This window comes from Stegostoma tigrinum, chromosome 45 (genome assembly GCF_030684315.1).
Source record: "Stegostoma tigrinum isolate sSteTig4 chromosome 45, sSteTig4.hap1, whole genome shotgun sequence".
NCBI lineage: Eukaryota > Metazoa > Chordata > Chondrichthyes > Orectolobiformes > Stegostomatidae > Stegostoma > Stegostoma tigrinum.
The window spans coordinates 8,575,909-8,589,347 of NC_081398.1; the positions used below are offsets into that span (position 1 = coordinate 8,575,909).

Here is a 13,439-nt window from a genome sequence, read left to right on the forward strand (position 1 = left end):
GAGAATTCACTCAGTGAGGAAAAGCTTTGCAGATATTTGAAGTGACCTTGGTTTGAACTTTTAAACAAAAATTTACTTTGGATGTTGAGGTAGAAAATGATACTGAATGAGGAGATGAGTGGCACAGTGGGATTAGTTTGTGGTTGATACTGGCTGTGGGGAGAGAGCAGGGCAGTGAATTAGTTTGAATTGAAACAAAACAGAAATTGCTAGAAAAGCTCCGTAGGTCTGGCAGCATCTGTGGAGAGAAATCAGAGTTAACATTTCAGGTCAAGTGAGCCTTCCACAGAACTCCTCACAACTTAGTTTGAATTGACTCTGGATTATGGGAACAGGATGGGACAGTGAATTAGTACTGTTGGAAATGACTTGGGGCTGTGGGGAGAGGGATTAATTTGAATTGATATATGATTCAGTGAATTGAGCAAGAGTTTGCTTGACCTGTTGTCTTTCAAACCAACTCTTAAAACGAAGCAACTGTCTGTCCCCTGGAGAAGCTATTAAAGATGCAACAGCTTCTATTTCAAGGAAGGGCTGGGCTAGGCAAGGCAGCAGGTTCACCTTGATTCCTAATTCCTATATTTATCCCTAAATCATCATCATCATTAAAACAGATGGGGTTTATTCATTGCGGCTTGTGATCTTGCTGTGTAAATTGACTGCCACATTTGTAACCCAAAGCAGTGACTGTATTTGAAAATAATGCTGTCTTGTCTGCAGAGATCCTGATGTTGTGATAGCTGCTATAGAAATGCAGACTTTCTTACTTTTAAGAATAAAGATGGAAATTGTTGCAATTAGCCCTGAATGGAATGCTAGAAGGAGAAAGTTTTTGGAGAGTGTGAAGGAAGATGCTGGGTCTGATGCAAACAAAGTTTGGCTTTCACTTCACTGAACTCAGTTGACTTTTACACAGACCTGCTTGAAGGCAAGCAACTCCGACACAAGTGAGTACCTATTCAAAATTAAAATGAGCATTTCCTAAATCCCTCAACAAGCTGGAGATGTGAGCACTGCGATTGAAGGAGAGAACACACAGCCCCATTCAACCCTCGAAGAGCTTAATAGAAAGCAATTTTATATGCGCATCTCTTCTCTCTTGCACCTCTCATTCTCTCTATCTTGCATGCGCTCTGTCTCTCTCTCTCTTTCTCTCTCTCTTTCTTTCTCTCTCATAGACACAAACATTCTGTCACACACACATGCACTTTTTATCTCTCCCTCACACACACACACTTTTTCTCTCTCACACACACACACACACCTCGAGATATATTCTGACCTCATGGTTAAAGGATATGCCTGGGAATGTTAGGACAAGAAGGGGCAGGCCATTCACCCTACAGTCTTGCTGCTCTGTTCAATGCTATTGTGGTTGATCAAATCACCTCTGTTTTGTGGTATGAGTGGATAGAAGGATTTTGCCACCAATCCTCTTTCCTTGTCTAGGTTTGAGGGCCTATTTGGTTTATAGTGGTAGAGGAAAAACCACAACTGAGTTGAAACAAGAAGAGGCTGTTAAACAGGATGTGGTTTTGTTGCATGATAGCAATCTGCCTGCAAGTTACATTAGCAAAATAACATTGTGACTGAGACTATAAGAACACCAATGACAATATGTCTGCACTCCTCAAGGTTCTAAAATGCTGAATTTTATTCACCCCATCACTCCAGGACTGTGTGATTTTATCAGATTGGGTGGTTTAATGCAGATTCCAGAACTGTTACCTTCTGCAGCATATTTCACATTCCTCAGTGAAGAAATATATGCCAACCTTAGTCTTGAAAGTGCCAGCTGACCCCTCCCACTCCCCTTTCTGCAAAGAAATGCTTCCTGAACGAATGAATTAGCTTTATTGTCACGTGTACTCAAATGAGTGCAGAAAGAAGTTTATAAGTTGTCACTTACAGTGCCAACTTTGATACAAATGTATCTAAGTACAATCCTTAGTTACAGACTAGAGAAATGAAGGAAAAAGAAGTCATATTACAGCTATACACAGTATAAGCATAAGTCAGAAAAACAAGTAGTAAAATTAAAAAGACAAACATCACAGTCCTTTCCCTGGGCTTTCTGCAGCAGACCGGTGCAGGGGGCCTCCATGTGGTCTGACCACTGTCTGTTGGCATGCTCCCGCCCTGGCCCACCGCGGCCACGCTCCTGCTCTGGGCCACCGAAGCGGCCACGCTCCGGCTCTGTGGTGTCACGGCGGCCACTCTCCTGCTCTGTTGTGCCGCTGATCGCTGGCATCCCCACTCTGGTTGCTGGCATCCCCAATTCAAAGGCCAGGGGCTGGGTGTCCGAGGCCTGGAGGATAGAAGGAGTAAAGCGGGGCAAAAAAGAAAGAGAATGGGTGGAGTTGAGGAACTCTGGCTGGAGCATCCTGCTCTGGTGCCATCTTACTGGAAACATCACCTTTCTATCACCCTAAATGGCCTGACTTGAATTTGAAGGCTCTGCTTCCCACTTCATCTCTGGAGAAAATTGTTTACAAACGTACAAGTTAGGAGCAGGAGTAACTTCCTTGAGCCAGCCTTTCAAATCTTCAGCAAATACAAACCTAGTTTCTCTGTGGACCCTGTTGGACCCTTTAATCATTTTATACACCTTGATCAGATTGCTCCCTCAATTTTCTACAATTTGCCATCATTGTTGAAGCAGAAATATTGTGCTGGGATGATGGGAAGAGTGCTCTCGCTCTTCAGACAATGGCCATGGGATCTTCTACATCCACTTGACGAAGAGAGAACCACATGTCGGCCCTGATCAAGTGATTCCCTCTTCCAGCAATGCTGTGTCATTATCTCCGACTGCACCGCAAGTAGCACCTTGGATTTTTGTCTTGTGGTCTCTGGAGAGAGCTTCAGAAGTTTGAATCCAAGGTGTGATTGCTGTCCACGGAGGCCCTGACAATGGTAGAAAATTCCATTTCCCCATCCACACAAATTGTTTGCAATATGCAAGTCCTGGATCTGTGTAGATCTTCAGATTGGTGCCCAGGGAGGGAATTCCAGAGCCCAGGGCCTGAAGCAGCTGAACGCATTGCCACAATGAAAATGGCTAGAATTTGGGGGCTGGGGATATTCTCAAGGGTCTGGAAGGAAAGTATTGGTGGTGGGGGGGCATGAGCAGAGAACACAGATGAATTTAGGGACCGAAATGTACAGAGATGTGAATGGTGGTGCAGGGTTGGTGTAGATGGGGTTTGGAAACTGGATGAGAATTTTAAAGTCAAAAGTTTTGTCAGAACGGATATAATCCAGTTCAGAGAGCAAGAAGGTGATGGAGTCTTGCTGTTGGTTAGGACAAGAGCAACAGAGTTTCAAATGAGCTTGGGAACAGTGGGTGGTGGGTGCTGGTCAGGAAGGTGTTGAAATAGGAGCTTGGTGGGGTGTGTACAGAGTGGAAGAGACCAAAGCAGGGTTGCCACCTGAACATAACAGGCTTCATCCTGTCCTTAAATAATTCACTGCCAACATATCTGCCTTGTGAGGCACTGCCTCCCCAGACCATTAGGAAAACAAAATTCCATTTGGATGATACTTTATTGAGAGTTAAAAAGCCTTTTTGACCCCTCATTTTTGATATTTTAAATCTGATAAAAAGAAATGTCCAAAGAAAACCATTTTTAAAAAATGCTTTTTAATATAACTGATTTTTCTCAAGAGTTTTTCACAGCATTGGGCTAGAGCTTCAATTCGTGGAGGATACAGGCTAATCCTGAAGAGTTGACAATCTGACACCAATGAGAATCAGAGCGAGACCCAGGCAATGCAAAGGGCTGTGCTCCCAATGTTAAACAGAGCAAACCTTTGACTCACCTTCCCTGTAAGAGAGAAGCACTCATTGTAGCTCGTTGGCAGAACCTCCAGATTCCTAGAAATCCCCAGATTTGGCACGATGTCTGTACCTGAATAGGCATCGAAAAATAAAATCAGGGCTCAAGACACAGATCCCGGCCTAGAGTTGTTGGTGGGCATCCTGAATCAAGATTTTCAACTACTGAAGAGAGGAACTTTTGAGTAGCAATTTTAAATTGAAGCCAGTGGCTCAAAACTAAGGCTGAGATAGAAAGGCTTAACTAGTAAGGGATTCGAGGGTTACAGGGAAAAAGGCAGGAAAGTGGAGTTGAGGTTTATCAGATTAGCTGTGATTTCATTGAATGGTAGTGCAGACTGGGTGGGCTGAATGGCCCACTTCTAATTCTACGTGTTACTGTCTTAGGTATACAATGAGAAATGGAATTATTCTCACCAGCTTTTGGAAACTCCACAGATTAAGTTTTGTATTTCTAAACAAAAACATTTTGTGGAATCCTTTTCTTTGAAATAATAAAGAATTCTGCATTTTATCTTAGTGCTTCTTGGTTTCTTGCATTTAAGATTGAGGGGCTCAGATTTGTTATAAACATTGCTGTAGCATAAGAAACGTGGCACCCAATTTGAATACAGCATGCTTTCACAAATTGCAATATGATAGCAGTTAAATAATCTGTAACAACAATTTAATGAGCTATTAATATTGGACACAAGACAAGTGAGTTTTGAGAAGATTTGTAGCTCAGGTTGAGGTTCTGGATGTGAGTTTGCTCGCTGAGCTGGAAGGTTAGTTTTCAGACGTTTTGTCACCATTCTAGGTAACATCATTAGTGAGCCTCCGACGAAGCGCTGGTGTTATGTCCCGCTTTCTGTTTATCTGTTTAGGTTTCCTTGGGTTGGTGATGTCATTTCCTGTACTTTTTCTCGGTGGACAGTAGATTGATTTGGAGCCAATGTGTTTGTTGATGGAGTTCCGGTTGGAATGCCATGCTTCTAGGAATTCTCGTACATGTCTCTGTTTGGCTTGTCCTAGGATGGATGTGTTGTCCCAATCAAAGTGGTGTCCTTCCTTAACTGTATGTAAGGATACGAGTGATAGTGGGTCATGTCATTTTGTGGCTAGTTGATGTTCATGTATCCTGGTGGCTAGCTTTCTGCCAGTTTGTCCAATGTAGTGTTTGTCACAGTTCTTGCAAGGTATTTTGTCGATGACGTTCATTTTATTTGTTGTCTGTATAGGGTCTTTTAAGTTCATTAGCTGCTGTTTTAGTGTGTTGGTGGGTTTGTGGGCTACCCTGATGCCGAGAGGTCCAAGTAGTCTGGCAGTCATTTCGGAAATGTCTTTGATGTAGGGGAGAGTGGTTATGGTTTCAGGGCCCGTTTTGTCTGTTTGTTTGGGTTTGTCCCCTACATCAAAGACATTTCCGAAATGACTGCCAGACTACTTGGACCTCTCGGCATCAGGGTAGCCCACAAACCCACCAACACACTAAAACAGCAGCTAATGAACTTAAAAGACCCTATACAGACAACAAATAAAATGAACGTCATCGACAAAATACCTTGCAAGAACTGTGACAAACACTACATTGGACAAACTGGCAGAAAGCTAGCCACCAGGATACATGAACATCAACTAGCCACAAAACGACATGACCCACTTTATCCTTAAATACAGATGTGGAAGGACACCAGTTTGATTGGGACAACACATCCATCCTAGGACAAGCCAAATAGAGGCACATACGAGCATTCCTAGAAGCATGGCATTCCAACCGGAACTCTATCAACAAACACATTGACTTGGAGCCAATCTGCCATCCCCTGAGAAAAAGAACAGGAAATGACATCATCAATGCAGGAAATGACATCACCAACCCAAGGAAACCTAACCAGATAAATAGAAAGCGGGACATAACATCAGCGCTTCGTCGGAGGCTCACTGTTGATGTTACCTAGAATGGTGACAAAACATCTGGGAACAAACCGGCAAGCTCAGTGAACTAGCTTACATCTCGAATACAATAAAGACCCACTCTCTTGTGGACCGAGAGGAGGAGAGTGCTGTCTTGGAGGTGAAAGGAGGACGTCGGGTTGGCTGTGCACCCCTGCGACCAGTGGATCTTAATGCTGGCTTCGGCCTAACGCTGGTTCAGGGGAGCAGCCAACCTGCAACGATGGCTGCGGCAAGTGCTCGTGCCCCAGGTCAGGGGGTTCAGAACACCATCCGTGTTTCTGTAAAGAAGGTGGATGAAGGTGCACCTGCGGACCGCACCTTCTTCGTGAAGAGGGTCCTGTTGGACTGTTGTGGGTTCGCTGCTGTGGGCATTTACTGCCTGCAGGATTTCCCCGGAGGAGGTTTTTACGACGTGACCTTCAGGAGTGCCAAGCTTTGCGAGCGCTTCCTGGAGGTTTTCAAGGAGAAAGGAGGTGAGGGCCCCCTCTCTGTATTGACCGCTGTCCCTCTGTTTGTGATGCCAGCGCAGAGGAGCCGTATGGTGACTGTACATATGTACAACCCGCATGTGCCAGCAGTTGACGTCCTGACCTTCCTCGGAAGGTATGTGAAGGTGGAAGGGGACCTAACTGACAACGTGGACCCCTTTGGCATCTGGACGAGTAAGAGGCAGTCAAGGTGACGCTGAGGATGGGCGCAGACGGGAATGTCGCACACCCACCATCCAGCTTCGCGATCGGCGGGAGCAGGGGCTACCTGACCTATGCAGGGCAACCTAAAGTCTGCCACGCCTGTGGCAGGTCAGGTCACATGGCGGCCGACTGTAAAGCCACCATCTGCAGGGAGGGGAAACACCTTGCAAAGGATTGCCCACGAGAGAGAAGCTGCAACCTTTGCAGGGAAGCGGGCCACTTCTATAGGGCATGCCCGCGGCGGGGTACCATCTACGCTCAGGTTGCCGGCAGGGGAAATGCAGGGCCAGCCCCCCCGGAGGAGAGGGAGGCACCAGGGCCCAGCAAGGACCCGACTAATGTGCAGGAGGGCCAGGCCGTGCAGGAGGGCCCAGCCCTGCAGGATGGGCCCGAGGCCAGCAAAGCACCCCTGCAGGCTCCGATTTCCCGCCCCCCCCCCCCCCCCCCCCCCGACAACCCGGAGCCAATGGAGGCTGCGACAGGCGACCCAGGGGAGTGGACAACAGTCCGGAAAGCAAGGAGGAAAGTGTGTCGACGGGCCCAGGAACCGCAACCATCAGGTGGGAATGGCAGCTACAGGGGGGCTATAAGAGCTCCTCTGACGAGGAGGATTCGGAGAGAGCCCACCCGAAGCAGAAGTTAAAGGTCTCGAGGGGGAAGGAAAGCAGCACCCTGCTTCCAGGTGACGGGAGGCGTCCTGAGGCTCCCTCCGACACCCAATCAAGTGCCGCTGGAGCACTGGAGGGCCCCCCGGAACTTCCAGGTGGGAAGGAGGAAACAGCGCGTCCCCAGCCTGACCCGGAGCCGGACCCTCCTGCCTCCACACCCCTGACGGGGGGATGCCACCCGGAAGGCAGCACGGACGATTTCCTGAGCCCGGAGAGTGTCCAGCAGTTAGCCCGGGCAATGGGCATGAAGGGACAGGTGGAGGGGCTGGAACTTGGATTTGGGGAGGGTACTGCGGTCACTGCCCACAATGGGGGTACGAGTTGCGAGCATTAATGTGCGCAGCGTCAAGTCAACCGCGAGACGTGTGTCTACGTTGGCCTACTTGACCACCATCAAGGCGGACCTCCTGTTTCTGCAGGAGTGCGGGATACCGCACCTCGGCAGGTACGGGAAATGGTCCGGCGCTTGGACGTGTGGGCCTTCGATCTGGTCGGGGGGTAACGACTGTCGCTCCTCGGGCCTGGCTATTCTGCTGCGGGGGCGCGACTTCACCATCTCTCAAGTTCAGGATGTGGTGGGGGGGGGGGGCGCCTCCTAGTGGCTGACATCACCTACAGGAATGCTCCCCTGAGGCTGATCAACGTGTACGCCCCAGCGGTACGGAGTGAGCGGTTGGCCGTCCTGCAGCGGCTTCCACCCCTGCTGGCTACGTCCAGGCCGGTCATCCTAGGCGGAGACTTCAACTGCATCATTGATGCAGATGGAAGATCCGGCGTGGGGACAGCGGGTGGGGGGAGTCAACTGGACGTTACGTCCAGATTCCTGATGGGCACGGTGAAGGACACCAAGCTGCTCGACGTCTTCAGCACCCCTGCAGACGGAGCGCAGCAGAGGTACACCTGGTCGCGGCCAGACGGGTCTATCCGCTCAAGGATAGACTTCCTGTTTGTGTCACGGACGTTCTCGGTCAGGTCTACCAGCGTCGAGCCGGTGTTCTTCTCTGACCACTGCCTCCTGCTGGCCGACTGTCACTTACAGGACGACCAGCCGGCCGGCAAGGGGACGTGGAAGCTCAACACGACTCTGTTGACCCTAGAGAACGTCGAGGAGCTTAAGAGGGAGTACGCCGGTTGGAGAACCGTGAAACCCCTCTTTGAGTCTCTAGGCAACTGGTGGGAGACAGTGAAGGAGAACATCAAGAGGTTCTTTGTCCTCAAGGGTGTTCAGAAGGCAAGAGAGAGGCGGGGAAAGCTGTCGCGACTCCAGAAAAGGGTGCAGAACCTGCTCCTTCTGCAGTTAATGGGGGTCGATGTCACGGAGGACCTCCGCGAGTGAGGGGCCAGCAAGCCTCGCTCTTCGCCGCGGAGACCTCCAGGATAATCTTCCGGTCCAGGGTCCGCTCGGTGGAGCAGGACGAGACGTGCTCGCATTTCTTCTTTCAGAAGGTGCACAAAGAGAGCTCTGTGCTTAGCCGGCTGAAGGAGGACGACGGCTCGGTGACGTCGTCTTGGCCCGACATTTTGAGGATCAGCAGATCCTTCTATGCCGGACTGTACGACACGAAGCCCACGGACAGCACGGCCTCCGAGTCGTTCCTGTCGTCTATCACGGAGGTCTTAGACGACGGCACGAGGGAGTGGCTGGACCGGCCGATATCCCTGGACGAGCTGGCCAGAGCCCTCAAGTCCTTGAAGAGGAATAGGACTCCCGGAAGCGACGGCTTACCAGTCAAGCTGTATTCCGCTCTGTGGGGCCTGGTCGGCCAGGACCTGCTGGAGGTGTACGATAGTGCACTTCGGGCAGGGGAAATGTGCAAGTCCATGAGGAAGGGCATCATCACCCTCATTTACAAGAGGAAGGGGGAGAGGGAAGAAATTAAGAATTGGCGTCCCATTTCACTTTTGAACATGGACTACAAAATCCTGGCCAAGGTCATTGCTAACCGGGTCAGGTCTGTCCTGGAGTCGGTGATTCACCCTGACCAAACCTGTGCTGTGCTGGGCAGGAAGATCGCTGAGAGCCTCGCGCTCATCAGGGATACGATCGCCTACGTACAGGACAGGCGGGTGGACACCTCCTGGTCCAGGCTGACGAGGCAGAAGGCCTTCAACAGGGTCTCTCATGCTTACATGAGGGACGTCCTCTCCAAATTGGGGTTCGGGGAGGGCATCCACAATTGGATCCGACTGCTCTACGCCAACATCGTTAGCGCAGTCTCGATCAACGGGTGGGAATCAGACAGTTTTCCTGTTAGATCTGGAGTCAGGCAGGGCTGCCCACTCTCTCCTGCCTTGTACGTGTGCTGTGTGGAGCCCTTCGCCGCCTCCATCAGGAAGGACATGAGCCTGAAGGGCGTGACTATCCCAGGCAGTGGAGGCCTTCGGGTCAAGACCTCCCTGTACATGGACGATGTCGCCGTCTTCTGCACCGATCGTCGGTTGGTGAGCAGACTATTGGACATCTGCGGCCAGTTTGAACTGGCCTCGGGTGCCAAAGTCAATAGGGGTAGGAGCGAGGTCATGTTCTTCGGGAACTAGGATGACCGCTCCTTCATCCCCATCACCGTCAGGACAGACTACCTGAAGGTGCTGGGTGTTTGGTTTGGTGGAGCTGGGGCATGCACTAAGACTTGGGAGGAGTGCATCGCCAAATTGAAGCAGAAGCTGGGCAGGTGGACGCTCCGGTCCCTCTCCATCGCGGGTGAGAACCTGGTTGTCAGGTGCGAGGGGCTTTCGGTACTGTTGTATGTGGCGCAGGCCTGGCCTATTCACTGGACCTGCGCCGCTGCGGTCACCCGGACCATCTTCCACTTCATTTCGGGGTCGAGGATGGACCGGGTCCGCAGAGACACCATGTACAAAGACCTGGGAAAGGGGGGAAAGGGCGTACCGAACACCACCCTCGCCCTGACGGCTACCTTTGTGAGCGGCTGCATCAAGCTGTGTGTAGATCCTCAGTACGCAAACACCAAGTGTCACTACTTACTGAGGTTCTACCTGTCCCCGGTGTTGCGAAGGATGGGCCTGGCCTCGTTGCCGCGGAACGCTCCGAGTAGTTGGACCGTTCCGTACCACCTGTCCTTCGTGGAGACAATTTGAAAGGAAACACCTTTGACCACAAGGCCGTCAGGCAGTGGTCAGCACGTAGTATCCTCTGGACCCTTCGGGAAAAGGAGAGGTGGATCCTGTCGTGTGGTTCCCCACGCAGACTGCCAAAGTCGTTTGGCAGAATGCCTCATCGCCAGAACTTTCAAACAAGCACAAGGACATTGCTTGGCTGGCAGTGAGAGGGGCTCTGCCAGTGAGATCCTTTATGCATGCCTGGAATCTCTGCACCACCGCACGCTGCCCTCTAGGTGGCTGCGGGGGGGACGAGACTGTCGATCACCTCCTTCTGGAGTGTGCCTATGCGCAGGAGGTCTGGAGGGGGATGCAGTGGTATTTGTCGAGGTTCGTCCCGAGCAGCTCCGTGACGCGGGACTCCGTGCTCTACGGGCTGTTTCCGGGGACGCACACCGAGGCCAACATCAACTGCGCCTGGAGGACCATCAATGCGGTGAAAGACGCTCTTTGGTCTGCCCACAACTTGCTGGTCTGCCAGCTGAAAGAACTGACCCCGACCGAGTGTTACAGACTGGCGCACTCCAAGGTCCAGGACTACGTGCTGAGGGACGAGCTAAAGCTTGGGGCAGCCGCCGCCAAGGCGCGGTGGGGAAAGACCACCGTATGAGCCCACTCGTCCAGAAAAGGGAAAAGAACCCTATCTGGTAACTGGGCCCAGCTGGCGCCTTTCCCAACTGGTCAGGGGGCCAACTGGGACTGTGCAGGGTGACGACTGCCGGGGCGGTTTCCTTGCTTTGTTTTTTTTTTCCTCTGTTTTGTTTTTTTTCCTTTAGTTGGTGTACGTACCCACTGGGTAACCCGGAGTGGCTTGCATGACTGGGTAGGTGTATAAATGTTTTATTTTTTTGTACATTCTATGAATAAAGTATATTTTTTCAAATAAAAAAAGGTGACGAAACGTCTGAAAACGAACCTTCCAGCTCAGCGAGCAAACTCACATCCAGAACAAGACAAGTGGAGAGCAGACCTGCTATCTTTAAAGCTTCCTGTATTCTATCCCAATCAAACCTTCCCTGGACAGGTACTGCACGGGATTAGATACAGAGTAAAGCTGCCTCTACACTGTCCCTGTCAGACACTCGCAGGACAAGGACAGCACAGGGTTAGATGTAGAGTAAAGTTCCCTCTGCTCTGATCCAATGAAACACTCTCAGGATGGGTACAGCATGGGGTTAGATACAGAATAAAGCTTCCTTTACACTGTCCCCATCCAACAATCCTAGGACAGGTACAGCACAAGGCTAGATTCAGAGTAAAGGTTCCTCTGCTCTGTCGCCATGAAACACTAACAGGTCAGGGACAGCACTGAGTTAGATGCAGAGCAAAGCTCCCTCCATGATGCCTTTGGTTTGCTGATTAGAAATTTGTGAATTAGAATTGTCTGAACCCAGACTGAAATGCAGGGACTTGGGCCTTGACTGGATTAAGACCCAGGCAGGAGGGGTAAGAATGGAAATATTAGGGAGTCTTGACCATGCAGTTCGTGTCAGAACAAACAGTGCATCTTTCTTTCAAAAAAACAGTTGTCATTTACTAATCTTACTGAGATTTCTGTGTAAAAGTTATACTATCTGCCCCAAACTGTGACACCAGATTCTGAAACCATGGGAATCAGTGCCCATGATTGTTTAGCAGTAAATGAGTTTGTTTATTTGTTCTAGGTTGGTAATAGGATACAAGGTACAGGAACAAGGAGAGTTCACATCTGTAGCCAAGGAAGGAACTGAATCCTGTTCTTCAATACTTTGGTCTCATTTAAATGGGACTGGTTCTTGTCCTACTTAATATTCCCCACCTCCACAGTTATGCTGAAAGCTTTTTCTTTTTCTCATCTTCCATGGGATATGTGTTTTGCTGGCTAGACTAGCATTTGTTGGCCGTCCCTAATTGCTTTTGAACTGAATGTCATTGCTTGGCCATTTCAGAGGGCAGTTAAAAGTAAACAGCATTAATGTGGGTCTGGAGTCATATGTAGGCCAGACCATGTAATGACGGCAGATATCCTTCCCTGAAGGGCATTGGAGGGCCAGATTGCTTTTTACTGAAATGGATGATAGTCATCATGGTCACCATTCGTTACAGGACCACTTAACTCCAGCTTTATAAGTTGAATTTAATTTGCACCAGTTGCCATGGGGGCATTTGAACCCAGGTCCTGACAGCATTAGCCTTGGCCTCTGGTTTGCTTGTAGCGATGTTACCATGTAGATATCAGCATTTGCTTCTGGATTAGGCCTCATACTCCATAATGAGCGTCAACCAGAACAATCCATGGTCCCTCTGCAGTATCAGCTGTGGCTTATTGGGCAGGCACATGCCCCTCTAAATCAGAAAGTCATGGGTTTGAGTCCCATTTCATGTGCTTGAGAGGGTGCAGCACTGTCAGAGGTACCACCTTTCAGCTGAGATATCAAATTGAGGGCCTTTTAGGCAGGCATAAAGGATTTTGAGAAGATTTATAGCTCAGGTTATGGATGAGGTTGTAGACTTGCTCGCTGAGCCGGTGTGTTCAACTGGGACAACACATCCATAATAACATGAGCCAGACAGAGACATGCCAGGGAATTCCTGGATGCCTGGCATTCCAACCAGAACTCCATCAACAAACACATTGAACTGGACCTGAAAAACAGAACCAGAAAAGATGCCAAAACACCCCAGCAAACTGAGGCATATAAACAACAAGCGGAACAGAACCCCAGCATTTCCTTGGAGGCACACTGATGATGCTACCTATCAGGGTGACAAAACGTCTGCAATCAAACACATCGTTCACCGTCAAGTCTACAACCTCAACCTTAGGCATAAAGAATCCAAAGTATGGCCATTGTTACAAAGTTCAGTTAGGCGGCAGCCTTTTTATGCACAGCAAAATCCCACAGACAGCAATTTATTTTGGTGATATTGGAGAATAAACATTAATCCCACATGGGAGGATCTTCCTCTGCTGGTCCTCCAATGCTGTCTGGGGATCAGGACCACCCATGGATTTTTAAAACAAAAATCGCTTTCAGTGGTTTGCAAGCTAGTTTCTGCGCTGCACTGAATTGTTAATCTAGAATTTGAGCTGGAATCTAGGAGTGGACTTTCCGACAACCGCAATCATTATCCTTTCCCCAATTCCCATTGACTCCAGTTTTGCAAAGGGCTTCTTGATGCCACACTCAATTGAATGCTCCA

General features: G+C 49.6%; 1 protein-coding gene across 3 annotated transcripts in view; it reads left to right on the forward strand.

Annotated features, from left to right (window-relative positions):
* Nucleotides 1-13,439, forward strand: part of LOC125448668 (multifunctional procollagen lysine hydroxylase and glycosyltransferase LH3-like) — a 78,187-nt gene that overhangs the window by 24,069 nt on the left and 40,679 nt on the right. The window lies entirely within an intron of this gene.